This window comes from Pleurodeles waltl, chromosome 9 (assembly GCF_031143425.1).
Source record: "Pleurodeles waltl isolate 20211129_DDA chromosome 9, aPleWal1.hap1.20221129, whole genome shotgun sequence".
Taxonomy (NCBI): domain Eukaryota; kingdom Metazoa; phylum Chordata; class Amphibia; order Caudata; family Salamandridae; genus Pleurodeles; species Pleurodeles waltl.
The window spans coordinates 290,888,392-290,905,914 of NC_090448.1; the positions used below are offsets into that span (position 1 = coordinate 290,888,392).

General features: G+C 47.3%; 1 protein-coding gene across 1 annotated transcript in view; it reads right to left on the minus strand.

The window, feature by feature from the left end:
- Positions 1-17,523, minus strand: part of GRM2 (glutamate metabotropic receptor 2) — a 438,947-nt gene that overhangs the window by 183,117 nt on the left and 238,307 nt on the right. The window lies entirely within an intron of this gene.

Here is a 17,523-nt window from a genome sequence, read left to right on the forward strand (position 1 = left end):
TAGCGAGGGAGTTGCAGAGATCTTGTGAGGGCGGGATGGAGTTGGCGTTGGGATTGGAGAGCTCTTTGACGATGTTAAAGAGTTCTTTGCTGTTGTGAGTGTTCTTGTCCAGTCTGTCTTTGAAGGATGTTCTCTTGGTGGCGCGGATTAGCTGATGGTGTTCGCGGGTGGTGTTTTTGAGGGCGGACATGTTTTCTGCGGTGTGGTCTTTGCGCCAGGCTTTCTCGAGGGTACAGCAGTTTTTTGGGGATTCCTTGAGGGTGTCTGTGAACCATTGAGGTTTCTTGGCGATGGTCTGTCTTGGGAGGCGTCTGAGGGGTGCGAGGTTGTCGGCGCAGTTGGTGATCCATTGTGTGAGGCTGAGGGCTGCGTTGTTGGCGTTGGTGGAGATGGTAGCTTGGTTGTGGCTGAGAGTGGAGAGTAGCTGTTCCGTGGAGATTTTGTTCCGGTGTCTGCGTGGGATGGGTTGTGTGCGGAGGTGGAGAGTCTTGCGTCTGAAGGTGAAGTGGACACATCTGTGGTCGGTCCAGTGTATTACGGAGGAGTGGCTGAAAGATACGTGGTTGCTTGCGGAGAAGATGGGGTCGAGCGTGTGCCCGGCGATGTGGGTGGGGGTGTTCACCAGTTGCTTGAGACCGAGGGTGGCAAGGTTGTCGAGCAGGGTGGTGGTGTTGGTGTCGTTGTTCTGCTCCAAGTGGAAGTTGAGGTCTCCGAGGAGGATGTAGTCCGGCGAGGCTAAGGCGTGCGGGGAGATGAAGTCCGCGATGGATTCACTGAAGAGGGCGCGTGGTCCATGGGGTCTGTAGATGAAAGTTCCTCTGAGGGTGGTCCTGGGGTCGGTGTGGATCTGGAAGTGCATGTGTTCGGCGACGAGGGGGGTGTCTTCGGTGGAAGTGGTGATGTTGATGGAGTCCTTGAATATGATGGCGATTCCTCCTCTGACTTGGTTGGTGCGGTCTCTCCTGGCGATCTTGTAGCCGTCGGTGATGGCTATGGCGATGTTGGGGGCCGAGGAGGCGTTCATCCAGGTCTCAGTGATGAAGGCGACGTCCGGTGCGGTGGAGTCCAGGAGGTCCCATAGTTCAATGGCGTGCTTGTGTACAGAGCGTGCGTTGATGAGGATGCATTTGAGGTGGTTATTGGCGCATGGGCTGGCGGGCGGGGTGCAGTCGCGGTGGAAGGTGTGCTTGCAGGTAAGGCATGCGAAGGGTCCATGGGTGCGTTTCGGGTTGGTTTGGAAGCAGGTTCTAGAGCATCCCGGGTTGAGTGCGTGGAGGGAGTGCTGGGGGCCAGGGGTCGTGGCGCTGGGCGCGGTCCAGGTGCGGACGGGCACAGACGGGCTTGTCTTTGGTGCGCCTTCGGCGCGCCAGCGGCGCAGCCGCGCAGCAGATGCCATAAGAGGGAGGAGGGGGTAGGAGGGGTCAGCTGGGGGCGGGAGGTGGGGGCGATGAATGGGAGCAGGGGGGGGCAGGCCGAACGGGTGGTGGTGGCGGGAAAGCAGAGGGCGGGGGGTGGGGGGTGAGATAGAGGGGAAGGGAAAGAAGATAGGGAAGAGATGGATTACAGAAGAAGAGAGGAATCAGAAGAAGAGAAGAGAGGAGTCAGAAGAAAAGAAGAGAGGAGTCAGAAGAAGAGAAGAGAGGAGTCAGAAGAAAAGAAGAGAGGAGTCAGAAGAAGAGAACATAGGAGTCAGAAGAAAAGAAGAGAGGAGTCAGAATTAGAGTGGAGAAGAACACAGAAGAAGAGAGGAACACGGAAGAAATGGACTACAGAAGAAGAGAAGAGTATAGAAGAAGAGAAGAACACAGAAGAACATAGAAGAAGGAAAAGAACACGCAGGAAATGGAGTGCAGGAGCAGAAGAACACAGAAGAAGGAAAAGAACACGCAGGAAATGGAGTGCAGGAGCATTAGAACACGAAGGAGATGGAGTGCAGGAGCAGAAGAACACAGAGGAAGAAAGAGCACAAAGGAAATGGAGTGCAGGAGCAGAAGAACACGAAGGAAATGGAGTGCAGGAGCAGAAGAACACGAAGGAGATGGAGTGCAGGAGCAGAAGAACACAGAGGAAGAAAGAGCACAAAGGAAATGGAGTGCAGGAGCAGAAGAACACAGAGGAAGAAAGAGCACGAAGGAAATGGAGTGCAGGAGCAGAAGAACACGAAGGAAATGGAGTGCAGGAGAAGAAGAACACGAAGGAAATGGAGTGCAGGAGCAGAAGAACACGTTGGAAATGGAGTGCAAGAGCAGAAGAACACAGAGGAAGAAAAGAGCACGAAGGAAATGGAGTGCAGGAGCAGAAGAGCACGAAGGAAATGGAGTGCAGGAGCAGAAGAACACGTTGGAAATGGAGTGCAGGAGCAGAAGAACACAGAGGAAGAAAAGAGCACAAAGGAAATTGAGTGCAGGAGCAGAAGAACACAGAAGAAGGAAAAGAACACGCAGGAAATGGAGTGCAGGAGCAGAAGAACACGAAGGAGATGGAGTGCAGGAGCAGAAGAACACAGAGGAAGAAAGAGCACGAAGGAAATGGAGTGCAGGAGCAGAAGAACACAGAGGAAGAAAAGAGGACGAAGGAAATGGAGTACAGAAGGAGAAGAACACGAAGAAAATGGGGTGAGGACGAGGTGCAGAACACGAAGAAAATGGATGCCAGAGGAAGGGCAGAAAACTAAGGAAAATGGACAGAGAGAGGACAGCAGAGGTATGAAGAAAAAAGTTGGAAGAGAGAGAGTTCAGGAGACAGAGGTGAGTAACGAGGGGCTGGACGGGGGGAGCGCAGGGAGTACCTACGGTTTTGCTGGAAGGTGGCAGGAGCCTGGGCAGGTGGAGCTGCAGCGGCGGGGGAAGCGACCTACCCTAGGGTCAAGGGTCGCTGTCTCTGCCGCGCAGCGGCCACCATAAGAGGGAGGAGGGGTCAGCTGGGGGCGGGAGGCGGGGCGACGAATGGGAGCAGGGGGGGGCGGGGTAGAACGGGTGGTGGTGGCGGGAAAGCAGAGGGCGGGGTGGGGGGGTCAGATAGAGAGGAAGGGAAAGAAGATAGGGAAGAGATGGATTACAGAAGAAGAGAGGAATCAGAAGAAGAGAAGAGAGGAGTCAGAAGAAAAGAAGAGAGGAGTCAGAAGAAGAGAAGAGAGGAGTCAGAAAAAAAGAAGAGAGGAGTCAGAAGAAGAGAACAGAGGAGTCAGAAGAAAAGAAGAGAGGAGTCAGAAGAAGAGAACAGAGGAGTCAGAAGAAAACAAGAGAGGAGTCAGAAGAAGAGCGGAGAAGAACACAGAAGAAGAGAGGAACACAGAAGAAATTGACTACAGAAGAAGAGAAGAGTATAGAAGAAGAGAAGAACACAGAAGAACACAGAAGAAGGAAAAGAAAACGCAGGATATGGAGTGCAGGAGCAGAAGAACACGAAGGAGATGGAGTGCAGGAGCAGAAGAACACAGAGGAAGAAAGAGCACGAAGGAAATGGAGTGCAGGAGCAGAAGAACACGAAGGAGATGGAGTGCAGGAGCAGAAGAACACGAAGGAGATGGAGTGCAGGAGCAGAAGAACACAGAGGAAGAAAGAGCACGAAGGAGATGGAGTGCAGGAGCAGAAGAACACAAAGGAAATGGAGTGCAGGAGCAGAAGAACACGAAGGAGATGGAGTGCAGGAGCAGAAGAACACAGAGGAAGAAAAGAGCACGAAGGAAATGGAGTGCAGGAGCAGAAGAACACGAAGGAGATGGAGTGCAGGAGCAGAGGAACACGAAGGAGATGGAGTGCAGGAGCAGAAGAACACAGAGGAAGAAAGAGCACGAAGGAAATGGAGTGCAGGAGCAGAAGAACACGAAGGAGATGGAGTGCAGGAGCAGAAGAACACGAAGGAAATGGAGTGCAGGAGCAGAAGAACACGAAGGAGATGGAGTGCAGGAGCAGAAGAACACAGAGGAAGAAAAGAGCACGAAGGAAATGGAGTGCAGGAGCAGAAGAGCACGAAGGAAATGGAGTGCAGGAGCAGAAGAACACGTTGGAAATGGAGTGCAGGAGCAGAAGAACACAGAGGAAGAAAAGAGCACAAAGGAAATTGAGTGCAGGAGCAGAAGAACACAGAAGAAGGAAAAGAACACGCAGGAAATGGAGTGCAGGAGCAGAAGAACACGAAGGAGATGGAGTGCAGGAGCAGAAGAACACAGAGGAAGAAAGAGCACGAAGGAAATGGAGTGCAGGAGCAGAAGAACACAGAGGAAGAAAAGAGGACGAAGGAAATGGAGTACAGAAGGAGAAGAACACGAAGAAAATGGGGTGAGGACGAGGTGCAGAACACGAAGAAAATGGATGCCAGAGGAAGGGCAGAAAACTAAGGAAAATGGACAGAGAGAGGACAGCAGAGGTATGAAGAAAAAAGTTGGAAGAGAGAGAGTTCAGGAGACAGAGGTGAGTAACGAGGGGCTGGACGGGGGGAGCGCAGGGAGTACCTACGGTTTTGCTGGAAGGTGGCAGGAGCCTGGGCAGGTGGAGCTGCAGCGGCGGGGGAAGCGACCTACCCTAGGGTCAAGGGTCGCTGTCTCTGCCGCGCAGCGGCCACCATAAGAGGGAGGAGGGGTCAGCTGGGGGCGGGAGGCGGGGCGACGAATGGGAGCAGGGGGGGGCGGGGTAGAACGGGTGGTGGTGGCGGGAAAGCAGAGGGCGGGGTGGGGGGGTCAGATAGAGAGGAAGGGAAAGAAGATAGGGAAGAGATGGATTACAGAAGAAGAGAGGAATCAGAAGAAGAGAAGAGAGGAGTCAGAAGAAAAGAAGAGAGGAGTCAGAAGAAGAGAAGAGAGGAGTCAGAAAAAAAGAAGAGAGGAGTCAGAAGAAGAGAACAGAGGAGTCAGAAGAAAAGAAGAGAGGAGTCAGAAGAAGAGAACAGAGGAGTCAGAAGAAAACAAGAGAGGAGTCAGAAGAAGAGCGGAGAAGAACACAGAAGAAGAGAGGAACACAGAAGAAATTGACTACAGAAGAAGAGAAGAGTATAGAAGAAGAGAAGAACACAGAAGAACACAGAAGAAGGAAAAGAAAACGCAGGATATGGAGTGCAGGAGCAGAAGAACACGAAGGAGATGGAGTGCAGGAGCAGAAGAACACAGAGGAAGAAAGAGCACGAAGGAAATGGAGTGCAGGAGCAGAAGAACACGAAGGAGATGGAGTGCAGGAGCAGAAGAACACGAAGGAGATGGAGTGCAGGAGCAGAAGAACACAGAGGAAGAAAGAGCACGAAGGAGATGGAGTGCAGGAGCAGAAGAACACAAAGGAAATGGAGTGCAGGAGCAGAAGAACACGAAGGAGATGGAGTGCAGGAGCAGAAGAACACAGAGGAAGAAAGAGCACGAAGAAAATGGAGTGCAGGAGCAGAAGAACACAGAGGAAGAAAAGAGCACGAAGGAAATGGAGTGCAGGAGCAGAAGAACACGAAGGAGATGGAGTGCAGGAGCAGAGGAACACGAAGGAGATGGAGTGCAGGAGCAGAAGAACACAGAGGAAGAAAGAGCACGAAGGAAATGGAGTGCAGGAGCAGAAGAACACGAAGGAGATGGAGTGCAGGAGCAGAAGAACACGAAGGAAATGGAGTGCAGGAGCAGAAGAACACGAAGGAGATGGAGTGCAGGAGCAGAAGAACACAGAGGAAGAAAGAGCACGAAGGAAATGGAGTGCAGGAGCAGAAGAACACTGAGGAAGAAAAGAGCACGAAGGAAATGGAGTGCAGGAGCAGGAGAACACGAAGGAAATGGAGTGCAGGAGCAGAAGAACACAGAGGAAGAAAAGAGCACGAAGGAAATGGAGTGCAGGAGCAGAAGAACACAGAAGAAGGAAAAGAACACGCAGGAAATAGAGTGCAGGAGCAGAAGAACACGAAGGAGATGGAGTGCAGGAGCAGAAGAACACAGAGGAAGAAAGAGCACGAAGGAAATGGAGTGCAGGAGCAGAAGAACACAGAGGAAGAAAAGAGCATGAAGGAAATGGAGTGCAGGAGCAGAAGAACACAGAAGAAGAGAAGAACACAAAGGAAATGGAGTACAGAAGGAGAAGAACACGAAGAAAATGGGGTTAGGACGAGGTGCAGAACACAAAGAAAATGGATGCCAGAGGAAGGCAGAAAACGAAGGAAAATGGACAGAGAGAGGACAGCAGAGGTATGAAGAAAAAAATTTGGAAGAGAGAGAGTTCAGAAGACAGAGGTGAGTAACGAGGGGCTGGACGGGGGGAGCGCAGGGAGTACTTACGGTTTTGCTGGGAGGTGGCAGAAGCCTGGGCAGGTGGAGCTGCAGCGGCGGGGGAAGAGACCTAACCTAGGGTCAAGGGTCGCTGATGACGATGATTACTGGCACGGAGCCAATCAATGCCATCTAACGGCGTACAGGGGTACTGCTCAGAATATTCTCCGGATCGAGTCTGATGCCTGGGGGAATTCAAAGGTAAGGAATCTGCAACTAGAAGTCCGTATCAGATGAAATAAAACATTCAAAAGTAGCACATAAATGACTGGGTAGTAGGTGTTTAGTAGAACAACAGTAGGATAACAAATGAATGCTAGGCAAAGAGGAGGATGGGGTGGGGCTAGAAGAGAAAGATCAGAGTCAGAATAGAAGGATAAGATAGGGAGAAGAGAAGGTTATGGGTAAGAGTCGTAGAGAATGGTAGGATGGTAGGATTAGAATTCAAGAATAGGGGAGCTGGTGTAAAGAAAAAAGTAGGAAGATAAGAGTGGAAAGGGGGCATAGCAGGGCATGAAATAAAAGAATGATAGGAATGTGGAAGTAAATGGCGTGATTTAGAGTTTGGTGGTAAAGGAAGCTCCTATAATTTCTCAAGTAAATTGGAAATCTGGATGAGATGCAGCTGTAATTACCGCCAGCCTATAAGTAATCTGAAACATTAAATTCATCTGGTGGATTAGTCTTCTGATTTAGCACTACCTACAGAACTTGGAGGATTATTCCCAACTACTTTACATCAGACTGTAACAGAAGGGTGGAATTGGAGGAGTAAAGAATGCCAGGGTGGGAGGGTAGGAGGAGAAGAGAATGGTAAGGGTGGCAGATTAGGCAAACAATAGGAGGAAAGGATTAGAAGAGAAGGCTAAGCAGGTAGGAGTAGAATAAAAGGAGAAGATGTAGGAGTACAAGAGTAGTACAGAGTAGTAGGAATAGAAGATAATGATGGGGTAGCATGAATATAAGAGGAGGCCTTGAGGGTAACAGTAGAAAAGGATTTGAGGGAAGGAATAGAAGAGATGGTAGATTTAGAAGGATGGGGTTGGATATAAGGATGGGCGGGTAGGTGTAAAAGATGATAAGAGATCAGAAGGGGAAGAGATGGATAGGAAGGTAGAAGCAGAACAGAAGAACTAGAGAACAGAGGTAGAGGACAGTGGTAATAGGGAAGGAGAAGCGATGGACAGGAACGTAGAGGGAGGAGACTGATAGAGTAGATGAAGGATACGTAGGTACGACTAGGAGATAATGATAGGAGGGTGGGAGCTGCATATAAGGAAAGGAACAACTTCATAGAAGAGACAGCAGCGAAGGGGTTGGGGAGAAGAGCAACACAGTTGGAGAGAAGGAGAGGAGTGCCAGAATTGGAGAGCAGGGTAAGACGGTAGAAGTTAGAGGGAAGGGTAAGAGAGTAGGATATGAGAGTAGAGTTTGGAGGAGGTTGGGAGGGTATGAGTTGCTGTGAAGGATTAGTGAGTAGGAGTTGGGAAGGAGGAAGGGTGTGTAGGAGTTATAGAGAAGGATTAGAGGGTCGGAGTTGCAGAGAAGAGTATGAGGGTAGGAGTTGGGGAATGGGATTAGTGGGTAAGAGTTTCAGAGAAGGACAGCGGTAGGAGCTGAAGAGGCGGTCAGGAAGGTAGCAGTAGGAGAGGCCGCAGATGACAGCTGGATGTGGACGAAGAAGAGGTGTAAAAATAGTCTTGGAGGGACTAAACAAAGACACGCGGATTGAGAAAGGCAGAAGGCCCGGGGCTGGCTGCTGTCTAATCACCTCTGCTCCAGAGCACAGTAACTGTAGGTTTTACAGTGTGTAGGGACTCATTAGTGAGTGGAGTCATACATCTTATACGTCAGATTCAGCCTCGTGAGCTCGGGCAGGGACTCCGGCTGAAGGTTTCTCCATAGTAACCTCTATTACAAATTGTGGCGAGCTCTGCCGCGCGCAGACTGTTGATTGATGACCCCTGCTCTCTGAGGTGCTGCTCTGCAGGGTCCCGCGGCTGGTGTCACCCAATGGTTGTGACAAAGGGGCTCGGGCCTCTACAGATTCAGATATGGTGTACCATCCCCCCTTTCATTAGTAGCAGAGCATGACAAAACTCACACAGTGACGAGCGTAGCATGAAAGCGTTGACAAATCCGCGTTACAGGGAATATTTGACCTCATGCTTTGCTTGCTCTATATCACAACGTTGGCATCAAAGTAACCTCTACATCCCCGCTGCGCTATTTTATTGGGCTAAGTGAATGGAGAGACGTCCATTTCTAACGCCCATTTCTAGCTACTTTCCGACGACCCTAGACTACTTCCGGTCAATCACGACAGATAGCACTGAGTTTACAAAAAGATTGTCCAGACACATTAGGGCACGAGGAATGGTATGTGGCAATTAGTTGGCATAAGAGGATGGGAATAAGGCGGATGGCGGATTTGAAGGTGTCAGAAGCTACAGAGGTTGTTGCCTATGACCAATCTTACCTTCATAAATAGGAGAGCTCACAATAACAAGCATTTTAGTACCCCGGATATACTTGAATGAACGCAGCAGTCCCTCAGGTGCTGGAACTCAATTGGGGAAACTGGAAACACTGAACAAATAGGCCATGTGAAGACCCAGAAAAAGAAGCAGACTCTGACGCAGAAGGAAGTACTCTTGAAGCAACGTTTAATGAGAAAGTGAGCCAATGTCGCATAGAAGTGAATCTTTCACCCAGGAGTCATTAAATGCATGATGCCTGAAAGTGAACAATTCATAATTCCAGAAACAATTACAATATTTTCAGTGTCAGAATCAACATCAATTACATTTTATGGCTGATTAGGAACCAGTGGCCTAACTGAAAGTTAAATTAAACCTGTGACCTGCGGCCTACAATTATTTGTATGAATAAAGCTAGTGTACATTCTTTCATTTTTTTGGTCTTGCCCAAGACAGCCTTGTGTGCTGTTGCTTGCATGAGTAATTTTTTACTACAAGAGGCTTGGAGCCATAGCTTACCATTTGTTTGCTTCGCTGTCACTGATTTGCTGCCCCCTAATTTGCCAGCCAGTGCCAGTTTCTCTCCCTCTTCTTTTGTGTGAGCATTGCACCGATCCCTTCATTTTGATTAGTGTCCTTCCACTGCTTGCACTGTGATTCAGGTACTATTTTTCTTTCTTCTTTCTTGTTGTCCGCATTGCTTCTTTCATGTGCTTCTTTCCTCCCACCTTTATTCATCAATTTGCTTCTTCCCTTCCACCTCCCACACGCCCACCTTCCACTTCCTAATAAATAACTCACTGTGGTGATGCAGGGATGATTGTTTATGTGCAGGAAGGGGCAACTTCCTTCACATAAACAATTATTAATGGTGTTTTACTCCTTCCATGTCTGCTGCAGAATGCAGAAGAGGAAAAAACAAGGAGAAATAAGGATATTTCTCCTCGTTGCACCACCTTTACACCACCCCTGGGGTGGCATAGGTATCTGACACATTCCCAGCCTCATAAATCTGGGAATGTGTCAGATTGCATGGGTGTTGTGTGTGAACACCCACAGCAACACCCATGGAATGCCCCTTTCACACAGAGTAATGTGTGAAAGGGGGCCATATTTACAAGGCCATGTAAAGCCACACAAGGTGGCTTTGCTTGGCCTTGTAAATATGTCCGGCACACTGCGCCACTAGAGAGAAAAAAAAAGAGATGCTCCGGTGGTGCTAGGAGCCTCCATATCTCTTGCTGACTGACAATGACAAAGGTGTCCAAGCCATAAATATGAGTACCTACCATCTGTTGCATCATTTATCCCGAGGTTCAGAAAGCATGAAAGATCCCGAAGACCGAGACAGAGACTGAAAACAGCTTCTTCGCTTGGACTAAAACAAGCAAAACATTTGCTTCTACAATTCTCTCTTAAACCAATTGCCCTGGGGCACAGCTTCTTTCAGTGCTTAAATTGAGTGGCCATTTTTAAGAACTACAAGAAGTTCATCACTTTGCTTGATTATTTTTTTCTCTAAAAATATTTACATAAAAAAAACCTCATTGACATCGCTCTGGAATAAGAATGAGAGACAAAACGTGTACTATTGAAAACGGTTGAAGTAGAATCAATAGAGTTAAGAATGCTGCCAGACACATGCAAGTTTACTTAAAGGGAAGAAATTATATATAAGTAAAAGACTTGTAAAGTGTGCATATGTCTGAAGGTGTCTTGGTGCTAGCGTCTGACATAAAAACCACCCGAGAGAGCCTAATAAGAAAGTTAACATGAAAAAAGCCACATTTTAGGCTGTTTTAAAAAACATTGTAATAGGTTAGATTGGGCTCTGACAGAAACTGCAAAGAGTTCCACAGTTTACAGGTGGAGAAGGAGAAACTTCTGCCGCACAAGCGGGCCTGATTGATTCTGGGGATAGCCACCTTTTTTGGCGGAGGTCGACTGAAGTATATGATTAGGAACATGCCATAGAAAGATCCATTGGAAAAAGTCAGGGCCAGCCTTATGAAGCACTTTATGTGCCATGCATAAAGCTCTGAAATTAATCCACTCACAGTCTGCAAGCCAGTAAAGGTTAATGATGGCTTGAGAAACTGAGATAAATTTAGGAATTTTCAAATGCAAACGAGCTGCTGCATTTTAGAGAGACTAGAGTTTGGTCAACGACATTGTTGGTTGCCAACATAAAGAGCATTGCAATAGTCAATCCTGGAATGACTAAGGCAATGATGACTGTTTTTTGGAGCTCCAAAGAGAAAAAACAAAATGACGTGACCTGGTTCATTTGGTCAGAAAAAGGTAGTTATCCACCGAAGAGGGCACCTAGGTTCTTAGCTTCTTTCACTGCAGAGGGAAATGGCCCAAGGTTTTGAGGCCACCATAAGGCAGTCCAGAAGGATGTGTCATTACCAAATAGGAGTACCTCAGTTTTGTTTGAGTTTAATTTGAGGCATCCAACAATTTTCTCTATGCAGTTATTGAAATGTTTGGCTTTCTCTTCAACGTCACACAAGACTGAGACTATAATCTGTGCATCATCTGCAAAGCAGATCACAGAAAAGCTGCAGCAGCGGATCAGGTTCGCCAAAGGAATGACATAAATGTTGAAGACTGAGGGAGTTAATGAAGATCCCTGAGGGACCCCACATAGAAGAGTGAATGGTTCTGATGTAAAGTCCCCCAAAGATACCACTTACTCTCTATCAACCAGAATCTCTGATACCAATGCACTCCAGTCAGTGGATTAGCAATGAGTGGTTAACAATATCGAACAAGGCTGATAAGTCCAGAAGAATCAGCGCTGCCTTACTGTAGGAAAGTACCATCTTGCCTGGCATGTTACCCCCATTTTTCACTGTATATATGTTGTTTTAGTTGTATGTGTCACTGGGACCCTGGTAACCCAGGGCCCCAGTGCTCATAAGTGTGCCTGAATGTGTTACCTGTGTAGTGACTAACTGTCTCACTGAGGCTCTGCTAATCAGAACCTCAGTGGTTATGCTCTCTCATTTCTTTCCAAATTGTCACTAACAGGCTAGTGACCATTTTTACCAATTTACATTGGCTTACTGGAACACCCTTATAATTCCCTAGTATATGGTACTGAGGTACCCAGGGTATTGGGGTTCCAGGAGATCCCTATGGGCTGCAGCATTTCTTTTGCCACCCATAGGGAGCTCTGACAATTCTTACACAGGCCTGCCACTGCAGCCTGAGTGAAATAACGTCCACGTTATTTCACAGCCATTTTACACTGCACTTAAGTAACTTATAAGTCACCTATATGTCTAACCTTTACCTGGTAAAGGTTAGGTGCAAAGTTACTTAGTGTGAGGGCACCCTGGCACTAGCCAAAGTGCCCCCACATTGTTCAGAGCCAATTCCCTGAACTTTGTGAGTGCGGGGACACCATTACACACGTGCAATGTAGCTTCACAATGGTAACTCCGAATATGGCCATGTAACATGTCTATGATCATGGAATTGCCCCCTCTATGCCATCCTGGCATAGTTGGCACAATCCCATGATCCCAGTGGTCTGTAGCACAGACCCTGGTACTGCCAAACTGCCCTTCCTGGGGTTTCACTGCAGCTGCTGCTGCTGCCAACCCCTCAGACAGGCATCTGCCCTCCTGGGGTCCAGCCAGGCCTGGCCCAGGATGGCAGAACAAAGAACTTCCTCTGAGAGAGGGTGTGACACCCTCTCCCTTTGGAAAATGGTGTGAAGGCAGGGGAGGAGTAGCCTCCCCCAGCCTCTGGAAATGCTTTGTTGGGCACAGATGTGCCCAATTCTGCATAAGCCAGTCTACACCGGTTCAGGGGACCCCTTAGCCCTGCTCTGGCGCGAAACTGGACAAAGGAAAGGGGAGTGACCACTCCCCTGACCTGCACCTCCCCTGGGAGGTGTCCAGAGCTCCTCCAGTGTGCTCCAGACCTCTGCCATCTTGGAAACAGAGGTGCTGCTGGCACACTGGACTGCTCTGAGTGGCCAGTGCCACCAGGTGACGTCAGAGACTCCTTGTGATAGGCTCCTTCAGGTGTTGCTAGCCTATCCTCTCTCCTAAGTAGCCAAACCCTCTTTTCTGGCTATTTAGGGTCTCTGTCTCTGGGGAAACTTTAGATAACGAATGCAAGAGCTCAGCCGAGTTCCTCTGCATCTCTCTCTTCACCTTCTACCAAGGAATCGACTGCTGACCGCGTTGGAAGCCTGCAAAACTGCAACATAGTAGCAAAGACGACTACTGCAACTCTGTAACGCTGATCCTGCCGCCTTCTCGACTGTTTTCCTGGTGGTGCATGCTGTGGGGGTAGTCTGCCTCCTCTCTGCACTAGAAGCTCCGAAGAAATCTCCCGTGGGTCGACGGAATCTTCCCCCTGCAACCGCAGGCACCAAAAAGCTGCATTACCGGTCCCTTGGGTCTCCTCTCAGCCCGACGAGCGAGGTCCCTCGAATCCAGCAACTCTGTCCAAGTGGCCCCCACAGTCCAGTGACTCTTCAGTCCAAGTTTGGTGGAGGTAAGTCCTTGCCTCACCTCGCTAGACTGCATTGCTGGGAACCACAACTTTTGCAGCTACTCCGGCCTCCGTGCACTTCCGGCAGAAATCCTTTGTGCACAGTCCAGCCTGGGTCCACGACACTCTAACCTGCATTTCACGACCTCCTAAGTTGTTCTCCGGCGACGTGGGACTTCTTTGTGCGACTTCGGGTGAGCACCGTTTCACACATCTTTGTAGTGCCTGTTTCTGGCACTTCTCTGGGTGCTACCTGCTGCTGAGAGGGCTCCTTATCTTGCTCGACGTCCCCTCTTCCTCCTGGTCCAATTTGCGACCTCCTGGTCCCTCCTGGGCCACAGCAGCGTCCAAAAACGCTATCTGCACGATTTGCAGCTAGCAAGGCTTGTTGGTGTTCTTTCGGCGGGAAAACACTTCTGCACGACTCTCCACAGTGAGAGGAACCCGTCCACCAAAAGGGAAGTCTCTAGCCCTTTTCGTTCCTGCAGAAACCTCTGCTTCTTCTGTCCAGTAGAAGCTCCTTTGCACCCGCAGCTGGCATTTCCTGGGCATCTGCCCATCTCCGACTTGCTTGTGACTTTTGGACTTGGTCCCCTTGTTCCACAGGTACTCCAGATTGGAAATCCAGCATTGTTGCATTGTTGGTTTGTGTCTTTCCTGCATTATTCCTCTAACACGACCTCTTTGTCCTTAGGGGAACTTTAGTGCACTTTGCACTCACTTTTCAGGGTCTTGGGGAGGGTTATTTTTCTAACTCTCACTATTTTCTAATAGTCCCAGCGACCCTCTACAAGGTCACATAGGTTTGGGGTCCATTCGTGGTTCGCATTCCACTTTTGGAGTATATGGTTTGTGTTGCCCCTATCCCTATGTTTCCCCATTGCATCCTATTGTAACTATACATTGTTTGCACTGTTTTCTAAGACTATACTGCATATTTTTGCTATTGTGTACATATATCTTGTGTATATTTCCTATCCTCTCACTGAGGGTACACTCTAAGATACTTTGGCATATTGTCATAAAAATAAAGTACCTTTATTTTTAGTATAACTGTGTATTGTGTTTTCTTATGATATTGTGCAAGTGACACTTGTGGTACTGTAGTAGCTTCACACGTCTCCTAGTTCAGCCTAAGCTGCTCTGCTAAGCTACCATTATCTATCAGCCTAAGCTGCTAGACACCCTATACACTAATAAGGGATAACTGGGCCTGGTGCAAGGTGCAAGTACCTCTTGGTACTCACTACAAGCCAGTCCAGCCTCCTACACTTACCACCCTTGTCAACTATCGTACCACTAGGGCTGATTCGGTACAATGATTGGTTCTAAAACCATGCTGGTAGCAGCCTAGGAAATGGTGTTCTTCAAGGAAGGCTATGAGATGAACATTAATGGCTTTCTCAAGAATCTTGGTCGGTAAAGGAATGCAAGAGTTGGGCTGATAAGTTTTCACATCCGGGGAGTCAAGAGAGAGCTTTTTCAGCAGGCGGAGTAACAAAGCTTTCTTCCAGGCTGAGTGAAAGTGCCCTGAAATCATTATCTTGTTCAGGAGTTCTGGAAGATATACTGATCTGAGATGCTGTGAGGACATGGGTCAGTAGGAACACCTCATTTAGTGACCTCGATAAGTTTAGCAACATTTTCACCAGTAAAAGGGGTAAAAGCAGTAAAAACATTGGGTGTTACACTTGATCTAACAATCATGGACTCAACAGACTTGACATTTTAATTGGAGGTGAATTCATTGAAAATTAGGTTTACCTTTAATTGAAAGAAATCAGCTAGTTTATTGCACAAGAAAGGGTCGCGGTCTATGATGTTATTATTATTACAGTTGGCCAAAGTTTTCACTGTTTTAAATAACTCTTTGGAAGAGTTTTTTTGCAGTGTTTTAGCTGTGAAATATCTCGAATTTCCACTATAAACAAACTATAATAGGAACACTTACTAGGAGGGACCATGATTAGCTTGTCAGTTTCAAAAGCCCATCTTTTGAAAGGACTATTGCTATCATAAGAGAAGTAGAGAATTGGGTGGCGTTTGCAAACTTGTAAATCCATGTATGGGTTCTTAAGGTGTAAAGGATTTGTATATAAGAGTTCCAGTATGTAGAGTGGTTTCTATATTGAAGTTGCTTGCAATGTGTGTGGTTCCATTTCAAAGTTAGCTATTTTCAAAAAAATCCAGCTCACTCTGACATATTTGGCCTCCTTGTACGTCTTCTATGACGATTTGTGGGAACATGTTCTGTGGTGAAATTGGATACTCAGTCTGGGGGTTATGAGAGATCAACCATTGATATTTTAGCCCATTTTCACTCCTAGTTGAAATGTAATGATAGGTGTTCTAAAACACATTTTCTATGCTTATATTTAAAATAAGAACAACAAAAATCACTTCACATTCATTAAAGAAACATTTGCAGAGCATGTGTATTTATCAATACATGCCAATTGTGTTGAAAATGTGCTCAAAGATTACAAAGAAATATGCATGAGACAAGCTGTTACTAGATGAGATTATATCATATGATCAAGATTAAGAAGGAAATTGTACCATTTAAGGCTACCTTTCAGAATATATATGTAACAGCCAGAAAGTCAATGGCTAACTTCTGTAAATATGTTCTAATGAGTAAATAACTGAACCAATTATATTCTTGGTATGGCTTTCACCTATTGTCATCGCCCACAACATTTCTGTCAATTTGAATTTGCATAGACCAATGTAGCCAAACTTGCAATATGCACTGCGACTGCTGGCCTATTAGGGTGCGAACAAGTTAGCGGAGCTCCAGCAATGACCTAAAAAAAGTAAGCTGATGGTCTGATCTGAATTCTAGTCGTTGGCTAAACTACAAGAATTTGCATTCACAATTGGAATATTTGGTCAGAGGGTGTGTTGATCTGTTGCCATTCATCCATATGTAAAGTGTGCATGTAAGAATGGGGAACATTCACCACTACCAACAGTGCTGAATGATTCCACTCCTCATTAACTTCGAGGCAGAGACACTGAGGAGTGGAGGTCGGGTCTGGCACAAAAGAACAAAAGCTGACATTCACCCACTGCCTGCTCCTGCTCGCTTCCTTCTCTCTCTTTTACAACTGCAACCCCACACCTCCCAATGTGACACCTGGTCATAGACCAGTGCTTAATTTGTATTAAAAAATTGGTGGCAGGCCCCCTGTCAGGAGGCCACTTCAGCTTGCACCGCAAACTGCCACTGTCAGTACTGCTAGTTCTACCAGTTACAGTAACAACACAATTAATAACTGTCACACTCCTACATGTGTGACAGTTCTGACAATTCCAGTCTCCCAAAGCTAAAAGAATTGCTTTGGCAGCAGGTATTAGTCACTCATTGTGTTTATTTAATTCATGTACAGTTCAATTGTTGTAGTGCTTGTCTCTAAATGAAACAAACAGCTGCACCATGTGGCAGACTTTCATAAGTGCCGATGCTGACACTTAAGTGCCGGTGCCGAGCACTGGAAGCTACAGGCTCAAATTAAGCACAGCAGACCTACCAGGGCCCAGAACACAGTGAAAGACAGCTCATTGTCTGCAGGGCTCCCAGGCAGACCCAACACTAGTGCAGTCTGTTTCTATGCTCTGACTCCCACCAGGACTGTGCCAATGCAATATAGATGATGGAAAATATCCGGAATACGGTACCATTCATGGACATCTGGGGGATACCTTGGCATATGTTACATTGATTGGCATAGAGGTGCACCAAAACACTTCAGGACATTGGATGGATGTACTATGGCACATGGTGGCTTCGCTAGCATATGACTGGATATATTTTGTACGAAATTTCATAGATTACAAATATGGCAGAGGATGCTTGGTTACATGTTGCTATTGACTGTTATATGATAGGTTGCTTGGGCGTAGAGAAGCATATGAGATACTGGGGTATATCATGGTACTGAATATCAGCACAACGTGGCATTGACCTGCAACCAGGTATACCTGGGCACACGATGGATTTGACTGACGTAAAATGGAGTTTAAATGGCACATGGTGATATTAACTGGCATATTATGAGAACAAAACTAGGCTCAATGCACCAATTAATGATATGTGATGTGTTACCTATATACATTATAAAATCGGGAATACTTGGGCACAGAATGGCATTGTGTGTCATATGATGGTAATTACATAGGCACATAATAACATATAATTACATTTGTGGGATGTAGCTGGGCGCATCATGCCATTGGCTATCTTGTAATTGGGGCATCTTGGCACATGGTGGCATTTATATATTGGGGTGCACCAGA